We start from the raw sequence: 21,002 nt of genomic DNA on the forward strand, positions 1-21,002 counted from the left end.
ATTTTAGGAGGCTACCGTGGAGCCTTGATGCAGGCGGAATTCCGGTCCTATTTTACTTTTCTAACTTAGAACCGAACACAAATCTCCTTTGGTGATAAATGCAGGGTGATGTAATCTGGTTCTTTCCAAATGCAGTAATCACCTTTGCACTTGTTCGTAAGATTTTGTGAGTAATACGTGTCTTTTTGTGGCGTACATGTCTTGCAGAGGAAGCCTGTGGGTTTACTTAAGTTTGGAAAATGCGATAGATACTCCGCTATAGAGTCAAAGTCTGAGACAGGTTTCTTCTTGATAATCTGAAATGTTTTGATGATAGTTGTGGTAAATTCAGGTCCTGAAAACTACGCACCCGTTTACGGATAAACATGGTCAGTGGACTGCTGGGGTTTAATAAATTCATACATTTCAACGTCTAATCTAAATATTAAATACCTATGGTATTTATGCAGCTTCAGTTTTCCATTCGAATGCATTTATAAACCTCAATTGGAAAAATCAATTAGTAAGTAAAAAACAGGGCCAATCATACGAGCAAACTAAATATTCACAACAGAACAAAAGAGATCGATCCGAGAATATGCATAATGACATATATGCCAATTAGAACACGAAAGATTTTTTTTGCTTGAACTAGGTATTAGGGACACGTTGTGGTCTAGGCTTGAGACCGGACAGAAGCACACTTTCGCTTCGAGCTGAAAGCCAGCCGTTTGACGGAATGCCTAACGGGGACATCAGATGTAAATACTCGAAGCACAGAGGGTCTAAGCTGGGCAATCAAAACTTGGGCATCTAATACAATTGCGCAGTTCTCTGTTCCTTACTCTTGTCCTATTAGACGCAGCCGAAAATACGTAAAGCTATCATTGACAGTACCCATTAAGGGCATACTTTGCTCGGCAGGAGAATTTCTCTCACCTGACTGACTGCACTCCGCAGGGCTTTTTTTTTCTATCGTAGGTGCAATATCCTAGTGAACGATAGGGTTCTTTGGTCTATGCTGACAGAATTCTTATTCGGTTAATCGGAAAAAGACACAATCTAATCAACAGCACTAGTATATCTAAAAGCCCGATGTCTAATGATATAATCTAAAAAGATGATCCGCACAGAACTTCCTTCCATCTAAAACCTTACTGAGAGTTAGCTGTGAACTGCTTGCGTAGCCTAGCAATACACTGAGATGCGTCCTATTTTACAACAAACCGCATTGTCTTTTTGCGCGGCCTCTTTCTCTCTTTTTCCGCCATCTTCCTACCTCAGCTTCTCGGTAACGCTCCGTGGTAAGGTGTGCTGTGCAACCTGCAGCCATGTCCTTTTCCAATGTAGGTCGCCCTGCATAGCTTACCGATGTATAGCTGATTTGCTGCGGTATGATTTCTATCAAACACTGTGCTCGTAAACTACAACCCCTATCGTCTCTTCAGGTCAGATTCTATCTAAATGGAGCACTACGATACCTGGGGAAAATGGTTCATTTTACGTTTTCGTCGGTATCTTCAATCTTATACAGTGAATGGTAGAATTAAAGAAGTCTCATTTCGTGGTAAATGCTAATCTGATAATAGAGGTTCTATAATTTAAGCGCCAATGCTTAGTTTGTTCTTTTCAGTCCCTTTATAAACTCCAAACCCTTAAACCTAGCTTGTCAAGGAAAACGTCTATTCTCAATTAAACCTTATTATAAACTATATATTACAATCGACAGCTAAAGTTTACACCTCGTAAAAATGCATGTGATCACATATAGCGCTCCTTTGCACAGTGCTTAAACGACGCACAATCTTTGAATCATTGAATATTATGTTTTTATTATATAAAAAATTATATGGACATTATAGAACATATAAGCAGTCATCTATAATCAGATGTATATTAGTCGTATATTCTAATACAGATGATATATATTCATTAATATATCACATGCATGAAGAGTGTTTATGAAGTCTCACGACCCTATGGGTAATACCCCATAATATTTAATGGTTTTAATTCTTATTCAATTTTTATTCTTTGCACTGCCGATACGTATCTAAATAATAAAATTTATTTTAAAACCAAGAAGAGAGAGGGCGATTCAAAAGGAGAAGGCTTTGAATTTCGAAAGCTGAAATTATAAATGGTTCGTGTAGCTTTACCCAAGTTTGAAACATATTGAAATAGGCTTCTCGAAGTAGTTTCGTTTTTTACTATTTAATAGAAACAGCAATATCTCAGAATACATGTAAACGCAGTAATTAACGGAACGTATGAACTATACTGAAAATTGCCCTCGAAACCGTTAAACAATGTTTAATCTACCATAGGGGTTGTGTAGCTTTCTTGAACACCTACATGCAGTACATTCCCCTTATCAAATAATAAATAAAAAGGTGCATTTCGTTTCTGAACTGGCTACAGGGACGACGATAAGAAACAGCGGCTAGTACAGCTGAGGCAAATCTATGAAGTTTTGGGGCAATGGTTTTCCTCTGCCCTCGAGACAAACGTCCCGCACCCCGCACTTTGCATATGTACCATATGTTATATTAGAGTTACTTTGTCGATTCGGCTTTTGAAGACCCTTATCGATCTACCATATATACGGTACAGTAGACTATCTCCGTCTGAAAACGGAGTAGAAAATCATTTAAATTCCAATTCCAATAATAAATCATCCAGTAAAACAGTAATTCGGGACGAGAGAATATTGTCCGTTCGTTACAATATTAAGTACTTTAAGAGCGTAAGCCTGTTAAACAGTGTGATGACCGGTTTTACCTGATTTTTAACATGAGACGTTCGAAAAGGTATCGTTGTTTAATGAGTGAGTTCGCGTATGATATTCTTCAGTGGCAAAAAAATAGCGGCTGAAGTATTTCTTTTTGTAGCAAACGATTAGTTATGGATTGTAGCATTATGTATACCGCGTGGTTTCTTCGGAAGGAAAATAACTTGAGTCGAAGCTGACTTTCGAGTGCTACTAAGCTATGCTTTTTGTTGTTATCCGGTAATGATTTCTAACTCCGCATCATAGAAAAACAAAAACTTAGGACCAAGCTAGTTGCCCCTAGAGAAAACGCCGCTCCGGACCTTGTTAGCTGTGCGTTTCTCATCGAGCATTTTCGGCTGAAGCGATAATGCAAAAGAGATAATGGAAAAATGATTACACGACATTTTGCCTGGCGCTCGCTTTTCTCTCGAACAATATCTGTAACAGAAGGCTGTATATTGCACTTCTACACAATGTCACGTTGCCTCGAGTTCAGAACTTCAAGCTTAGGGACACCAAATACAGGAGAGATCGAGTTTTTAATGTACATTAACAATCTGTTCAGGAAAAAATTGACATGGTTCGCCTAATACTACGGCGGAACTCTTCGTAACGATTACTAATAGGTTGTGTTAACTAGACACTTTCAAACGCCTCATCCTATCTACATGTTGAATGATGTTTTGATGACTTCACATATTAATATTGCTAAATACACAACGTCGGACCTTTGCTAATTCTCACCCATAGCATCTCCATGAACTCGCTAGTACTAGAGAAAAAGCATGTTAGCAAAGTTAGGTTTTAGATATCTTTCCATAACCTTACCTATCATGTAACTGACGACGTACGTCTGTAAAGTCGTACATGTGATGGAAGCAAACACCACTATTCGAAACTTTTCGTAAAATCAATTGCAAACGTAGGATTGACGCCATATATTATATTGGGCCAGGCGCTCACGTCGGTACAACGTTAGACTCGGTTTATCTCGACCAATTGAAGTTGTGTCGACTGTCAGATTTTACGTCATTACCTTGAGATCGGTGCAAAAAATACCGAGAAGTTCATCCAGTTCTGACGGAATTATATGGGTGACGTAGTAAACGTCCTACTCGAGCGCAGACTAACTATGGCGGTTGCCGACAGGAGGGCATCATAAAATTGTGCATAAAAAGTTTGCGCCGGATATAGCCTCATCGGTTAGCTGTTTTAAGAAACGAATTCTGCAAAGTTTAACATTGTACAATGTCCTAGCTTATATCCGCAAACGCTTAAAACCTACGGCGCTCTATTGGTAGGGTTCAAAACCTGACACAGTTAATCATACCTTAGCCGATACTGACCCATACCTTTTTAATACTTTCTCGCATTCCGTTTGCAACGTTCCAAACCAAAAAAGTAAGAGTAGGTCTATAATCAATTTTCCTCTTCTTCTACCTACTTTTAGTAGTTATTTTCAATAACATTTGTTTGTTGTCGGTTCCGCAATTTCGTAAGGGCCCCTGAACAATCGTAACGGAGCCGCAGCCAATGTAAACAGTGTGGAAACACACAAAAAAAAAGCCTGCCTTCTATATGTGTACATAAGGATTAGCTATCTCACTGCTTAGAAGGTTATTTTGGTAACATAATACTAATTCTGTGTCACTAATAGGTGACAAACATAGACCGACTTTAGCTCGCTACGCTGCGTGGCTTCAATCTACACATATGGTCTATTACTTCTAATCCGTATCCAGTTGTATGGGGGAAACGCAAGGATCACAAGCAGATGAAAAAAATAGCCACCGATGTCATCTGTAAGAAAAGCTATACAACATGGCTCTATAAAATCAACCAAGTGATACAAGAGACGACATTATATTACGAAAAAATATCTTTTGTAGAAAACGAATTGTCTATTGAATAAAATGCTACACTTCAAATGTATCTCGTAGCGCTTAATCACGTGCCTTCATATATAAACGACAATGCCAAATATGGACGATTTCCTACCTCATCAGCAGGAACTTACAGCTTGAAACAACTGAATTTTGAACTGGTCGGTGGTAATTCTTTCTGCTAAACATATCTTAAATAATATATTATTTTTTTTAACTTGGAAAAAATAGACCATTAGTGTCTAGGAAATAATAATATAATAATTATCTGTGTTAAAGTCGGTTACTGAAAGGTAAGGAGAAGAGCAAAGGTTGACTCACAGTTAGTATCGCATGAGCCAAACAAGTATTCATACTTTGGGAGGGCTGCTTGCTCTAGGAAGAGTGTCTAGTTTACATGAGAACCTACTTGTTTCTTAGTAGAAGGCCTTTTTTTGCTTACGGTAAGCTTACGTTTTACCAAGCTATCTTTGAGTTACACCGCTTTCTGCCTTTAGTGCTCGTGTATAAATGGAAAGCATATGGACATTTGCTGGCTTAAGGCTACAGTAGAAGACTGGAAGTGCTTGATGCCAGGCGTTGAATTTTGCGTAACGCTTCATATCAGCTACGCGAGAAAACACAGGCGGACCTGAACCCGCTTCAGGTAGCATTGTCGAAATACCCTAATCGTCAGCAGAAAAAAACCCATTTTCGATTCAAGTACCTAGTTTACAAGCATATTTTATATATGCACGCAGAAGGCTTGTAGCTTTTTCCACGTAGCCTTCTACGTGCATGTCACACTTCTAGGTCTAAAAACAGTAGAAATCTACCATGTCTGAGCTACAGAGCCGCTAAAGGTTCCGCCGCTGACTAAGGTTCGATTATTTACGAAGCAATTGTTAGCGTAAATATCCGTGTTTGAAGTTCATCACAGTTAGGCTTGGTACGACTCTTCTAACTGCCTATAGGGCAGATCATCACTGCAGCTAAAACAGCTATGGCTTTCTTTAAAATACTATATATTACTCGACCACATACGCCTTCAAACAGATTTTTTCGACATCTCAGGCTCATTCAAAGCAGACTAATGGTCCCTGATAAACGTGCTTCTTGATAAAGTAGTTACCTTTTCTTGATAAAAGCTATGCATAAAAGGTGAGGTTTAAGATTAACTGTACTTACAGTTAGCTTTATTTTAGTAGTCAAACAATATGAAAAGAAACGTGCCTATATTGTCTGGTGAAAACGTTTAGTTAAAAGGTGATCTTAGGAAGGTAACTCAGGTCAAAAAAAACTCTCAATAAAAAAATCTTTTCCATCTGGTAACACTTTATGGTACGATGTATTAGAAAATAATCCAATGGAATTCGGTGTGGTGGCTACGCAAGCCAATGGTTGTGCGCTAGAAAGGAGTTTAGGTCAATATTCAGTGATTTTTCAAATATTCTGAATGCTTTTTTTCACGCCCATTTACTGAGATTTCCTTGGGCACGCTTGTCCGATCAGAGCTTGGACAGGGTCACTCCTTCCATAGCCGAATGCCAACTAAATAACGAGGCCAAGGTTGCGTCTACCGGTTTTCTATAAACGCATATCAGCATGTCTTGTTACAAACAGTTTCAGTGTTTGTCCGAAAAAAAAGCAGGAAGGATTGGAAAAGGTAGGCCCAGGCTCTATACGAGAGCCATGCAAATTCTATTTTCTCCATTATGTGCGTTTGATAAATGCGCAGGTAGTTGTCGACAGATCTATTTTATGTAATAGCTCGTATAAAGGGTAAGTCGATCCAGTAAGGTGTTCTTTTTCCATCAGCAGGCAACAATAAAGTCACTATGTACACCCTTAGGTGTGCATTGAAGCCGTTCAAGTATTCGTATAGTTGTTGGACTTTCCGTCTGGGTATAGGCCTCTTTGCACAGCAGCCTATAGGCTCGTTACACCCTACCTATCTGAAATGTTTTCTACATGTAGTTGTTTTCCGTCATTGACCTTATTATTAAAGAAGGTCAACCTGATCAACATTGCCTGTAATTCAATGTGAAAGAAAGCTGATTGGAATTGAATGAGTTATAGGTCGAATCTGCGTTCGCGAGAGCCACCCTAACCCACATCCGTCATAGCATTGCTCCTACGGATCTACATTGAAGCTGGAAACTGTTCCCTGTCGAACCTGTTTCTCAGAAAAGAGTATTGACTAAAGAAGCACACCAGCTCGCTGAATATATAATTTTTTTACGAGTAGCCTCGTTTTGGAGCGTCACCTTCTCAAATTTTCATTCTCACCGTTAGGAAACGTAGATGAATTGTCTTTTCATCTATTCGTCCAATGAACTGGGCAAAACTAGTAACCACGCTGTGATGGGTCCATCGACTAACTTGATCGTCCGTAACTATGCTTTCTATCGCCATATTTAAAGTGACCAGTGTTGGCACTATGCATCGCTGAATTTTCCCACGTCATATTTTGTCCGTGCGGCCATTGCTGATCTTCGGCCGAAACTACTAACTTCGTATATTAAAGAGAGCGCTTGCCTTTGATGTCAACCTGGCATTCACTTGTATTAAGATTTTAGGGAAACAGATGGATGAAATTTCAATTTTTTTATAATTCAGTTTATTTTTAGCACTAATCGTAGGGCATATCTTGCATAGCTACGCAACAGATATATGGACGTAGGAGATGGTTTTTCGATAACCTAAGATAAACTTGAGTATTTTTTTTTTTCATAAAAAAATAGGTCTCGAAGGGTCCAATTAGCTCTTTGGTATTGCTAACATTTTATTTATTGTAAAGTAGGAAACATATAATATGCATAAAAGAAGATTGGACTATAGTAAAAATATTATATTTTTGACGTTCTTCTGTTATAGTTCATTAGTGATTTTGAATGGTGACGTATGTTTATGCGAACGCTTTGACATCCATCTTTGCGTGATCCCCCCTAAATGGTAATACTTTTTAGCAATCTCGTGCTAACAGTTGAACTGTGAATTTCAAATTAAAAATGTTCTCTATCAAAATCTTGCTATGAAAATGGTACTAGATAAACATTGTTTTAACCGAGATTTATGAACCTGTATATTTAGTAATCATCTCAGCCATGTTTGTGTGTATTGTTTTTCTCGAAACCGAGGACTATACGATTCGACAAAGATCTTGTTTCGACAAAATTTTTATTCACAAGTTTTTAATTGTTTCCAATTTATTTTTTACGTTTCCTTCTTCACATAAAATGTCTGCTTTTTTAATCATATAATTTCAAATGGTCTAGGCTTGGCACGTGAGCTGTAACTGCTTAGTTCGACCGCCTTTCTATTTTTAAGGTCTCTTAAGACGGGCTACTTATTGTTTCTTACGTCTAGACCAGAAATTACACATCATCCTCGGGCGAACTCCTAGCAAGATCAGGCACCTAGTGAACTTACACTTGCAGGCGTTCAAGTAAGAATTACTTTAGGAAAAAACATTAAAGTATTCCTGAGTTTATCCGGAAAAGAGGAGGAAATCCGGCAGCGTCCAAGTCACGATGTCATCGTGCACTGAAGGCGATAGGCGATGCTAGCAGCGCTGGAAGATGTTCTGCTCGTAGAACTTCCTCAAAGCACCTAGAATACTAGCGGTGTTGTTGTAGCTATCAACGTGTTAATGAATGATAATGGGCAAACCACTTCGCGTCGCATTTTCTAGGTATCTATTAAACGTAGGATGGCTGTATTTTTCAAACTTCTTTTTGTTTCGATCTAATCACTAGTTGAGCTACGCTTTAATAGGTTGGTAATGAGTAGCAAACTGGGTAAACAGTCGAACTATGATTTTGGGAAGGTCCATGCCGCTTAAGAACTCAAAAGTTAGTGTTTCATCTTGCAAAGAACCTTTTGTACTAAAATGATGTCCTTAGAGGTCATTTGCCAATGTATGGCAATGTAAGTTATGCACCCCTCCCCCCTCCCCCTTCGTACTAAACACGGCAGATAGGACGCAAGGGATTTAAAATTAAGCTCGTTCGGGCAGCCATCTGGGAAACTCACTCAATGACGACTGAAGTTGGCCCAATTTAAAGTTAAGTTCAACGGTTACTACAGTAGACCAACTCTGTTAGAGTTATCGACACGATAGGAGCATTTTCAAGATTCACAACAACTTCCACAAAATTTAAGCTCCGTTTGCTCTGACTGTAGGAGAACTGCCCTCGATGCGTTCACAGTGAATTAAATAGCTTTTTATGTTAAAGGTGCTCAGTTCAATGCAAGTACTTATGTGAGTAGGTGCGTGTGAGAGCTCGTCTGAAATCTTTAAATTTATATTCAGTGAGAGAAGCTTTTATATGGGAGGGTTTGCTAGTGAGCTTTTGTTTTCTTCACAATAGCATAAGGGGCAAACTTAGATGTTCTCAATGGATCGAAGAAAAACTTCTTGTTTTCAGTAAAGTGCGATTCAAAGTAATTTCTGCGGCTTCAGTTATGCTGATGTTTTGCACTGATAACAAACAACGACAGTAAGATATTAGATAACGTATGAAGACGGAGCAAAACTAATATGAACGATAAAGCGTGCGGGTTGACGTTAGGCTGTCGTCTGGTGCTATCGCTGTCTTGAGATAAAGACGTCTCCAGTGTCCTTACAGTTTGTCCCGGACGTGAAGATGCGATGCAAGGTCTCTCAACGTTTACTCTTCAATGAGCAGTATCAGCCCTTGGTCAGGCTTGGCCAAAACAAATGGAATTAGTTGAAGAGTGCCACGTGGAATTTAAAGTTGAGAGCGCTCGTAACGCTTGCGACCAGGACCGGCTGCTACGCTCCTTTCGCCTGAAAGACAGACACCGACGGACTGAGTGGATTCAGGCACCGAAAACTCTTCTGCTTGCCGGCCAAATGGGCTAGCCAGAGAAGAGAGTTTTACTTGATGGCGCAGAAAGTACAAAACGAAAAATGCAGGAAGTAGGAAGTAAGCACCTATTACGACACATGGTATGGCCGCTATGCACAGTTGTTTCAAAAACCGCCCCAGCATGGATAAGTTGGCGTTGGGTGCGGCGTCGTCTGCTCTTACTCGGCCTCAGCTGCATAGCCTTAATCTGTTTGTTGGTACCGTTGCTGACGCTACTAGTGTCGTAATTGTGAGTTATAGTGAGCTCAAGGGCAGAAAGAGACTAAAGATAAACTTGAGTGAATGGTCCCAGTGAAGCTGCCGGAGCTGACAACGTGGCTGGAATCGCTCAACTCTTTCTTCTCATCGCTGCTATATGTATTTGTTTCTGTGTAGGCTTTTTACCGGTCATGTTTGCTCTGATAGTCTGCTTCCTGAGGGCTGCCCAGCAAACTCATTATTGTCCCAAGAGCAGAAATCAACCAGTCAACAGCACGGGCCAAAATACAACCAGACGTATACGCACACAAATACACACGATTTTTCGTCAGAGTCGCTTCCTGTTCATCGTACACAAGGATGGTAGAAAGCGTCTCACAATGACTAGCGTTTTTTATCGGGGCAGCAGTATTTTGACTTAGGCTCTATTTGACGTGATGCTTACTGGCAGTAGCCACCTCGGAACAATTCAGCGAGACGAGTTTATGAGGTGGCATGTGTGCGGGAGTGAGTGTGAGGCACACAAAAATCCAGGAAAAGTTAGGTGTTTTTAAACCCGTCGTTATTCTTGACATACATACAGGGAGCAAAGCTTACACAACAACCATGATGAGATAAGTCACAGAAAAAGAACGTTTCGCTAGTACGCCTAATCAGTCGAAGAGCGTGAGAGATGCTACATCGAATACGATAGCGGCTGAGGAATTATACTGGTTCGACTGGCAAGCTATAGAATTATTGCGTGGGCAAACAAATAATTGGGGCAAGGCACACCTAGGTGTAGGCAATTAGGCGAAACTTGATCCAAGTGCCAATATCGAAGATAACGATCGTATACATAACAATGCGTTCGACTCGGAATTGAGACGGGCCGTCAGAAGTAACCGACAAAGCATTCTATATTGTATTAGAAATATGTTCCAGTAATGTTGCAATGCCACTAGAAACACACGTTCCAATAAAGACATGCTTCAACAGCAATGATAATGATGATTTTTTCGTGTTTTTGTGCTTTCGAAAGACTGCAAGCTAGATAGCAGGAAAGCAGCGAAAGTTTTCAGAGTTGTCACACTGCTTTATCTGTATAATTATCCAGCATCCTTCAGCGCATGCCCCTCACCATATTGTGCTTTATAGTTATTGTTTTCTTTGTTTCCTAAATGATTTTGTTTTCCTATACACCTCTTTGGTCTTTTGTCTTAATGATGACGTTATTTCTCAAGGCTGTTGTTCACGATGCAAAAGTAGGAAACTCTCATGACTCGCAGAAACAATACACACTGAAAAAATGGTACGAAATTTACCGGGAAGCTAATAAGGAAACGATTTTAAAAATAGTAGATAATAAATTGAAAAAGTAGCGTTGTGGTTACCTCACGTACCTGCGACTCTTCAAGAACGTCTAATACAGAATCTATAAATTGTCCTCTTTCTCCCAATTGAGCTATCTGAATTTCTGTTTAGATCGCTTATGTTAAAATTCACCGTTTGGAACTCTTGTAAATAGCTCTTTAAGGACCTCCTTCGGCATCAACTGAGATCTCAAATCGACCCGTAAAGCAAATCTGAGTGCCACTGGGAATTAAACTAACTTATAATTGTCTCGAAAAACACTGTAGATGCTCACTTTTCTACACTGCATAGCCTCAAACAAAAGCATTCAGTAATGAGATTTCTATGTAAATGAATTTTTCGAGCTTTCCGTTCGGTACTGCACTCAAGCGTTACTCCGGACGGATCATGGGATCGCAGGCTGATCTCGTACATTGTGAGATTTCGATGTACGAGCATACACACACGTATCATACACCTCATAACAGAAACACTATGCGGGAACAAATTTATTTTATCTTATCACTACAAACAACGAATTCACAAAAGTTAATATTCACCTAGCGGCAGTTTACTGTAGTTGTATCATATCGGTTTTTCGATTATAGATCATTGTAAAGTTACTGCCAGTGGCGTTGTGATGAATCGGACAAGCTATCTAATAGCATTATGAACTGGGACACAAAGCTCATTATCATCTTCGCATGGCGCTGTTACGCGGATCGATTACCGAAAGCAAATAATTGGTCACCGGGACGGCTAACGTAATGCTAGCCCCACTGCAATACCCTTTGAGAAAATAGCATTCTTTTTTACATCTTTCTTACCTACGCATCTTTGCAGATTAGCAGACTCAAATACAAGAAACAAAACCCAAGAAATAGTTTCAAGTGACGATGGGAGGCTTGTACGTAATTATTTTAGCTTTTAGTTGCAAAATAGTCGAACGCTTTCTGGGCCGATAAGACATTCAACGACTGTGGAAAATGCCGAATATTTGGAAAAGACTTCTGCTCATAGACAACGTGTGACGCCGACGTCAGATCACGTTGGTGGAAGCAGCTTCGGAATGCAGAGCGGCGATCTGACCGGTGCTCAACAGTTCGTCATAGTCAAAGCTCAACACGTGAGGCCGCCTCGAATTTTGGAACCAAAACGTTTCACGGGCCATATAGGAGAAATTTGGATTAAACGTGCCACCTTTATAAACGAGGCGATAGTAATTTTTTCATCTCAGGATATACTGGCTTATCAAGCAAGGGCTGATTCGGCACGAGAATGTGTCCACAAAAGCTGTAGAAGCAGACCCTTCACTCGAGTCGAGTCCATCACTCGAGTCGAAACACGATTTGTATAATATATATACGCGTAGCCTATCAAAAGCTTGCGTTTTACCAGGCTTATTTCGGATCGTCTGATAGCTAAGTCTCAAATGTTTTTACTATTGTGGCACGAAGATTTCTATCGTTGGGATTTATTATAATAGTGAGTAGAAATTCGGGTGCAGTTATTTTCTGCAAAAAAGTTATGTATAGGACAAGGTGTATTGATGCTAAATCTCTGTCTCTAACAAATGCATCCGGCCAATTCGGCAACGTTTAAACTAGCTAACGGTTATTTCGCTTCCTCGAAGTTGGCTATACAACTAAGAATTTACTGCAATGCCACGAGCAATTCCATGTTTATCCTAATTTTAACTGCGTCCGTTACCTTTTCGAGTATGGCAGATGGAAATTGCTGTTTTCGCTTTTGTGCCGTTATCATAAACGTTAAAATATGTTTGATGCTTTCTACCGTTCGTAACACCTGTAAATCTACTGCCACATTTCTAGGCCATATACTCAGATTGGTCCTTAGCTCAGTCTTAACGGTCACTTAGGTAAGGTCGTTGCAGATTATATGTCGTTAGCAACGACGCTAATAAAACTTACGTGACCGCTTCGTTGAGTACTGAACGAAGTCTGAAATCGACACTGCGCCCATTACCACAGTGATATATATAATATGTAGAAATGAGTGAAGGCCCCTATGATTAACACTTTCACTTCGTAGGATTTACCAGAAAAACGTGAGCCATTCTAGAAGACTGAGGTCTAGGTTATATTGTAGTAAACTTAGGCTAAACGACCAATGGCACTACCGATACTGCGATCCGTTGGGTGCGTATGTAAGTCTATTCGTTTTTCCTCCTAACAGGGTATGGTACGTATACGATTAATTATAGTTCGCCTTAGTATTTTCATAGACGCTTTATTTTTATCAGCCAAATACGTGCAACGCCTTATTACAAGCTTTGTCATCATCTTAGTCTGTTAGTAGAAACTTTTTGGGGAGATAAAGGAAAAATGCACTAAGAAGCCGTTCCTCCAAAGTACTGTTTCCATGTCACGGTTGCACGATTTACTCGATTATGGCGGATAGATAAATGTAGTTTATAACGAGAGGAGGCATCTGGAAATAGTGGTAATAATCAACAATTGGGTAACAATCTTCTCAATAATTAATCATAACACATCGTTTATCGTTGACCTATATTAATCTAGATAGTTGTCGCTCCTTTCAATTTAATACTAAGTCACAGTTTTTCTGAAAACGAAAACTTAACCGAGTTGGTAATTGGGGAATTGCTTTCTATCGCTAAAAGTTCATTACAGGTAGAAACTCTCAGCCAGTTAGGAGTTCCGGTCTGCATGGAAAGCGACGCCTATGGCTAACAAAGCCCACTGCGCTGGCCCCACGAGGATTTTGGCACCATGGATTAGGGCTTCAGCGGATCTGCCGGAGAGGCCGTAGTCTACTTTACTGGCGTCCGAAGGCCGTTAACCGAAGGCCGTTAACCGAACGCAACTGTTGCTGTTTTCAGGGCGCTCGTCGGAGTTGACGAATCATTGTTCTAAGCTTTGTAGTCATGATTATGGAAATTGGTCTAGAATAACAACTGTATTGTTGAAACAATGAAGAGTACTATTTTATAAACTGAACTGTGGTGTAGTTTTAGTAAGCCGTTGTTATTACATTAGTTTGAATTATACGTTTCTGTTACTGATCATTGATGCGGGATCGACCTCATACATAGCTAGAATTCTAAATTGCCTAGTGGGTAACGAGCCATCCATCATAATAGAGACGATCCCCCGACACGGAGAACGCTGTGCGTAGCGATTAGAACCATGGAGAACAAGAATCTTCACGCCTTAATTGAAAGCGGAAGCAGTTTTTTCGACGTACTTATGCCGGCAGCGGCTGTTGCTTATATAGGTATCTGTGCGTCCCAGTTACGGCGTGTCTTCGTCTGTGTTCATAACCGAAATATTAGCAAAGTAAAGCTACATGCGAGCACTTGTGGGAACGGCAGCGGAAGACAGAAAGCAACGATTCGTTGTTTACCTCCCTTCGCTAATCTTCAGCTGCTCGTAGACAATAGCGAGTACAGCAGCAGTGGCTGTAACTGCGTTACCACGTTAACCGTTATAAAAGAAGCATCTGCTACTCAACGGAGCGCTGTTTCCACAGAACTGCGATGGCTCGAACGGATGAGGCAAAGATCAACTTTTGTCTAAACACTGTTCAACATCTATTTTTTATAGCTTGCTTTTTTTTATGGAAGCGAAGGAATTATTGGCGAATGGATTGTGCGGCCGAAACTTAATTAAATGTCAATAAGAAGCATTTGAAGACAGATCATAAAGATACCTTTTAGTTATTGGGTAATCCGGTGAAGGTACGATACAAGATGTTGAACGCTTTCGTCGCTCACCTTGCTACACCGGTAAGACGGGCTATGTTAAATTGTCGGTTAATATTACGGGGTAATGGGCTAAGGCCGGAAATCTTAATCCGAGGGTTTGCTGTCTTAAATCTGGATGAATTGCCGTGCTACAATTTACCAGCATGGTAATACGTAAACATGAGGTGGGATTTTTCACAGAATGCTTAAAGGCTTTTTATCACAGTGCGAGTAATCCATCCAATGTACGCTCGCAGTACGACATCATGGCCCCTCCCATTTTAGCAGAACCGTTTGTTCGTATTACCCGTGAGTACCGGATGCGCCGTTCATTCCTCATCGAGTAAAAAACAATAACTCAAAGCAGAAATTAGCTTAAGGAAAGCACGCAAGAAATTGTGGTGGGTATTAGAGAAGCAGATGTGAGAGCGGTGAAGGTATTAAGATACAACGATGAAGAGCTAGGCTCCGTACGAAAAACAAACTTTAGTTGTTGCAAACCGCGATGTGCTCTCTCTTTGAGAAGTCGCCTATCAGGATCAGACGAATAAGTCTACTGGCTAGTCGAATATGCTACTTTTCCCCTCGTCATCATCGCTCATTCCTCATCTGTTATTTCGGTATCACAGTTCTTAACAAAAAACCAATCATAATCTATTGCTAACTATTATTGCTGTCATTACCACAGCATCTTCATTCTGGCCAGCCTACCTAACCTAACCCTATTTTTTAAAGCAACACACAAATCCCGTGCATACATTAAACGTAATCGTCTTCCCATAAAAAAAAAAAATGTTTAAAGCATCGATTACATGCGTAACATATAAATGATGACAGCAATGCAAATACAGATTAGCATAAGTACCAGGCTATCTGATGTGGCTCTCCGAAATTTCATTTATCTTAGTGACATAAGCGCAAATACATGATATGGCATAGGGCTAGCTCTCCCAACAACGGAACTAAATACCGTTGGGTTTAATTATGATTTGTATCTTCGGAACTTGAAATGGAAACGTCTGTTAAGAGAAAGTATTTCGGTCTTTATGAATTATTAACACGGCACAAACGGCATTAATGATATCAGTAAAATTGCCCCTTGTTGCACGTCACGGGCTTTTGATCCAGCAGAAAGTCAAAACAATCGGTAAATTGGCTAATAAATTATGAGATGTACCCCTAATTGGTTAGCAAGCTGGACGAAAATAATATTCCTATTCAATTAATATTGCTTATTGGCTAACCTTGTTTTCGCTGGAAAAGCAATACCGTTAAGTGGCTAAAGCCCACTCGCCATTTCACTTGAATTTATGATACAGTTTCGCCAATGAGACGCATGCCATGAACCATTCTTCATTTCCCGTTCGGTTCCTTTAGGGGGAACAGCGGTTCCTCAGAGGGACAGGTTGCATTTGGTGGTAAAGCCGAAACGAAGAACGCAACAATATTTCAAAATAAACATGTTAGCACAATACTAAGAGCAAGATGCATATCACCGTAGGCACGTCTGTTCCTATCAGAATGTAGGGCTATTCACTCTGCAGGAACCTGCCAAACATGGTAATGTAACCTTGAAAGTACGGCATCGGTGTTGATGTAGATAGCGTGGGAGTACAGGACTTTAAGAGACTTCTCGAGGTAAGTGGGTGAATCCATCGAAGCTAGTCACTACAAGAAACGAGAGCGAAAAGTTAGCTTGATTAACCTGCGAGAAAACAATTAGGGGCCGCATCACGCGCTTCGATTTGCCTTTAATTATATTGCTTATTATATCTAAAAAATGTTATAGATAACTTCGATTCGCCCGTGTGCGATCACTCTGAAAAGTTGTAGGAGTCTTTCTAATTGATATTAGAGCCTTATAAGTGGGATTTACTGTGCGACATAAAGGAAAAGCGTGCGCCATTTTAGTTGTGTGATATACCCGATGCTATCTCCGACTAATTTGTCTTCAGTCAAAAAACCGGAAGGGCCCGAATGTCCCGCCTGCTGTGGCGCTTGTTCAATTACAGTTCAGCTTCGCTAATTTATGGTGTCCCAGGGTTCCTTCTAGACACTCTATAAATCTTTTCGCCCGTTTCTTTCTTTAGAGAACCTTGCAGTGGGGCAGCTACTGCCTCATATTATATATATATATATATATATATATATATATATATATATTAATAACACGAGGTGCACTAAATGCTAGGTTCTTGTTTACTTTGGCGAAAAAAAGTTAACATTATGCATCAAGGTACAAACATCGTCATCAGCAGGAATTTGAAACTCAATGCAAATATGCCGCAATAATGGTTGCCTATCTGTATAACTTTGGACAACGCCTTAGCGGCAAGGCGGGAGACGTTATTATCAGACTTCGACGCCTTAGGGGTCAAGCAACGTATAAATATAATAGCCTGCCTTTGGAGCCCACTTTCCCAAGAGTGGGTTTAGCCTTTGTCCTCGCTTTCGGAGTTATTTCGGATAAATGTGTGAACTGAGCACGCCAAGTCCCTTGATGGGCTTCAGTTTACCATTGTTTAGCATTGGTGTTAAAGATAAGCTTCATAATCTTTGAGCAGAAGATGCACAATAGTTATCGAACTGACGTGCAAATGCGAAACATCAGTTGTGCTTGAATTTGACAAATCAGGTTCAGCTAAAATCGCTAGAAAATAATCAAGTACAACCAAAAAAAGCTCAGCGTCTAATAGTGGACGAAAATGCCGCTGGAAAACCTTATCCAGGCCTTACAGCGTGTTTTCGAATTACCGTTCCACGCTGGCATATGGCTTGGGTCTTAGCGGCCTTGTGTCCGAATCTGGCTATCTTTGTAGCCCTAATGCTCTTCGGGCCTTGGGGCTGTTGCAGTACGAGTGATGGGAACACCAAAATAAAAAGCCTTTTAACGCAATTATGTGGGTTGACGACCCACTTAGTGAAACCTTGTACGATGACCCGTCCTGCATTAGCGTTTGGCTAGGCCTTCGTTGAAGACTTAAGACGGTGCAACTGCACGAGCAAAAGAGAGACCGGCGGTATCCTGTTGCCACGATCGCGAAGGGGATGACACGTTGCTAACGGCAGCAAGCTGTTCGTCACCGCTGCTAGGTATCTAGGTTAGACTGAAAAGCAGTGAACAATATAGGCTAAAGGCACAATGGGGGCCTTCGGCGTGAAACACGGCACTCGTTATTTGGTAAGTCGGTTCCTGACGCTGTTATTGTTACATTTGCAGTTACGTTAGCCAATACGGCGTGTATCTCTATGCGCTCTATATGCATAGGCATGAGGACACAGATACAGTCAAAAGAGTTAGGATCATCAGCACCGTTTGTAGTGATTTAGGTACGGAAATTCGATTTTGATACTTTGTGCCGAGAGCCAGCCAGCCAGCCATCTGATGGAATACCTAACTGCGATACCGGACGTAACGCTCGAAATATAGAAATACACTAAGGGTTGTTTCATGAACCGTTTAAGTAGAAGTTCTTAAAGAAAAGAGATCAACTTGATTATGTCAGTAAGGAGCACTTTTTTCGTTTTAATATTTCAACACACACCGAAACTTTTCCATGCTGAAAGTCTTGATCAGGAGTCATTATTAAAGAATAGTATAACACTAAGCAATACGGCAACCCTATAAAATGACAAAAATTTCGTTTTCTACGTCAGAATTCCGTTTATTATTGCCTTTTTACTGGAGCCTTAAGTATTGAAACATTTATGTACTGATGCAGATTAACATTTAACATACAGGCTTGCCGTATTCATTTTGCCTTCGGTTCGATGATCAGTATCCGGTATTGTCCCTAGATCATTTGCTCTGGTGTAAAGTTCAAAATATTATTAGGTTGTATAATAGAACTAAATTGAGACGCCTGTGTATTCTATGGTCAATCCCCATTGTTAATATCATTACAGACGCATTTTACGAAAGAGTGAAGTCCTTGAAACGTCTCTATATTAGTAGGACTATTGTTCACAGAGTTCACTAGAGCTGCGATTCATCCAGTTAGATAAAAATCAACTAGCCCCTTCTTGTGAGAATAGTTTAGTTCAAGATGGTGATCTAGGTAGGAACCGTCGTTTTGAGAAAGCACCTGTAATGTGAATAATATTTGTTTGTTTTTGTTTAAATCTGACTCTATTTAATGATAAGGAAACGTGAACTTGCAGTTGTCTGCTAAACACTTTCAGATCTTCAAATGTTTCATTAAACAGTGATATAGTATTTCCTTAACTATATCTTAAAAGATGTTTGCACGCTGGAAAATTGTATCTAGTTATGTTTGGGTCTGTGGCTGTGGAATTGAGCTTGTTTTAGCTGAATATCTTTTAAAATAAGCTTTTCCTGTTAGTTGTACTGTTTGCGAGCGATCACCTTAAGCAAATCTGCGGATGCCCCAGTTGCATCTTATTGGCCAGTTATATACCGACGATACATAACTAATCTGTCACGACGTTAAGATATCCCTTAATTGGAGCGCATATTGTGACGCGCCGAAACATCAACGCTACATGAGGGAATATGGCACTTGTGTAATTCTGATTCCTCCACCATCGGCGCTGTCGTATTTTATCGCATCGTAAAAATGCACAATATGTTTGTACGATAAAATTATAAAACAGTGGAGTGTCGCATGGAATCTGTATAGAGTCAGAGTCGCAATACTGAATACTTTAAGTTACAGAGAATAAACTGTTTCAAGTAATTTTTGATAATATGCGAAAACAAATGGGTCAGCGTTCCAGTAAAATTTAAGTTTAGGCACCCTATTTTTGCGTACCCTATATCTTAACTGACCGCCAAAACCCTACGAATAGTAAACCTGTGTTAATTAAAACCGTAAATAATTTCAAGCTTGAAAATCTCGTTTTTTCTACTGCGGGTCCCTAGAGCGTCACTTTAAACTAAATAGAAGACCTATTGTCTCATTTATAGAAGCGTTGGCACCTAAAGGAATTCCTGATAAGGTCAATATCAATAAATAACTGTATTCGAAATACGAATATATAAGAAGTAGGATTAAATGAAAATAACTGAACATTTAAAGTTCAGGAAAAGCGATTAAATGAAAATAAGTAAACCTTAATAATGCTCTCCGCTTCATCGTTAAAGAATTAAACGTATCTGTAAATAAAGGTGGGTGTTTGACTTTTCTAATTAAAAATTGCTTCTCATTTAAAGTTTTCTTTTAGCCATAAACCAGATATGTAGTACGGCGGTGCCTTGTACGTTCCTGTCGGTTAATACGTGACATCGAACCTCAAGTTCAATTCGGAATTTTCGGCACTATATTCCAGAGGGTTTACTTCTGCATTCTCCTTTTACTTTAGCATATTCTCTACAGCTACTCTGAAGTTTACCGTTGCCGGTCACCTGGTGAATGTCGACTTCGGCTGGTATCGATGGAAGACTTATAATCAAACTCACATTATGCCACACGGATAGATATATGAAGCTAATGCTCCAGTCTGATACACAGTCTACCGGAAAGACGAACCCAACTTCAGGTGACAGACAAACAAGCATGAAGAACACATTTCCGAAAACTACATAGCTATACTGATATAAGTAAATTTCTGAAAACTAAAAAAGAACTAGCTATTAGTGATCCGAGATCGCAGCAGAACCGAATAGATACACGCGGTCAGCCAAGCCAAGACGTGACTATCCTAAAAATCTTCTCGTTTTATCCGTGTTAGAGCTCATTCCTTGATTTGGACAGAGATATCTCTCCTAAGCTCTTACTTCCTATTAAGTGTTTTTTTTTTTTTCACTCAATTGTTCAAGATACCGAGGTTTTATTTATGCATCTCTTAGAATAAACTACGCTATTGCTAGGAAGAAGTTGCTTCAAAGCTTTTCTACATGTTGCGATACAAATCGGGACCGGTAGCGATCCAAGGACATAGGTAGACCAGCAACGATCATCGATCGCTCCCTGACTGGTCACTATGCTTGATCGGCGACTCCAGTTGCAGAACTAAAATCATTCGAGGTCCTAGATGAATATCTAAGCTATCATCATTAAAAACTCGCTAAGTAAGGCAGTAACAAGTTGTCCGTTTGCTGCCATATCCACGGAATTTGCCTGCCGCAGCTGGTCCTGCTCTATTTGTTTGTTCGATTCAATGTTTAGTTCACGTCGCCACCCTCCAAACCCCCGTACGTCTCTCTCCATTGTTGCACGCTCCTCACCTGCTTCTACTTGGCCTCTGTCGACGTCAGATCCGCGCAACAGTTACGA

The 21,002-nt window shown here is 40.1% G+C and overlaps 1 long non-coding RNA gene across 2 annotated transcripts; it reads right to left on the reverse strand.

The window, feature by feature from the left end:
* Positions 1–7,029: 7,029 nt before the first annotated feature.
* LOC111251172 (uncharacterized) lies at positions 7,030–17,000 on the reverse strand. 2 transcript variants are annotated; one of them, XR_015327726.1, is made up of 3 exons: positions 16,691–17,000; positions 16,011–16,434; positions 7,030–9,427 (listed from the first exon to the last, which is right to left on the reverse strand). It is a non-coding gene; the product is annotated as an uncharacterized LOC111251172 (long non-coding RNA). The 2 variants fall into 2 exon arrangements; XR_002673660.2 differs by lacking the exon at positions 7,030–9,427 and adding an exon at positions 13,299–13,490 and having other exon boundaries at positions 16,691–16,999.
* Between the last annotated feature and the right edge of the window lie 4,002 nt (positions 17,001–21,002).

This window comes from Varroa destructor, unplaced genomic scaffold, assembly GCF_002443255.2.
Source record: "Varroa destructor unplaced genomic scaffold, Vdes_3.0 BEIS01000005.1, whole genome shotgun sequence".
Lineage (NCBI taxonomy): Eukaryota > Metazoa > Arthropoda > Arachnida > Mesostigmata > Varroidae > Varroa > Varroa destructor.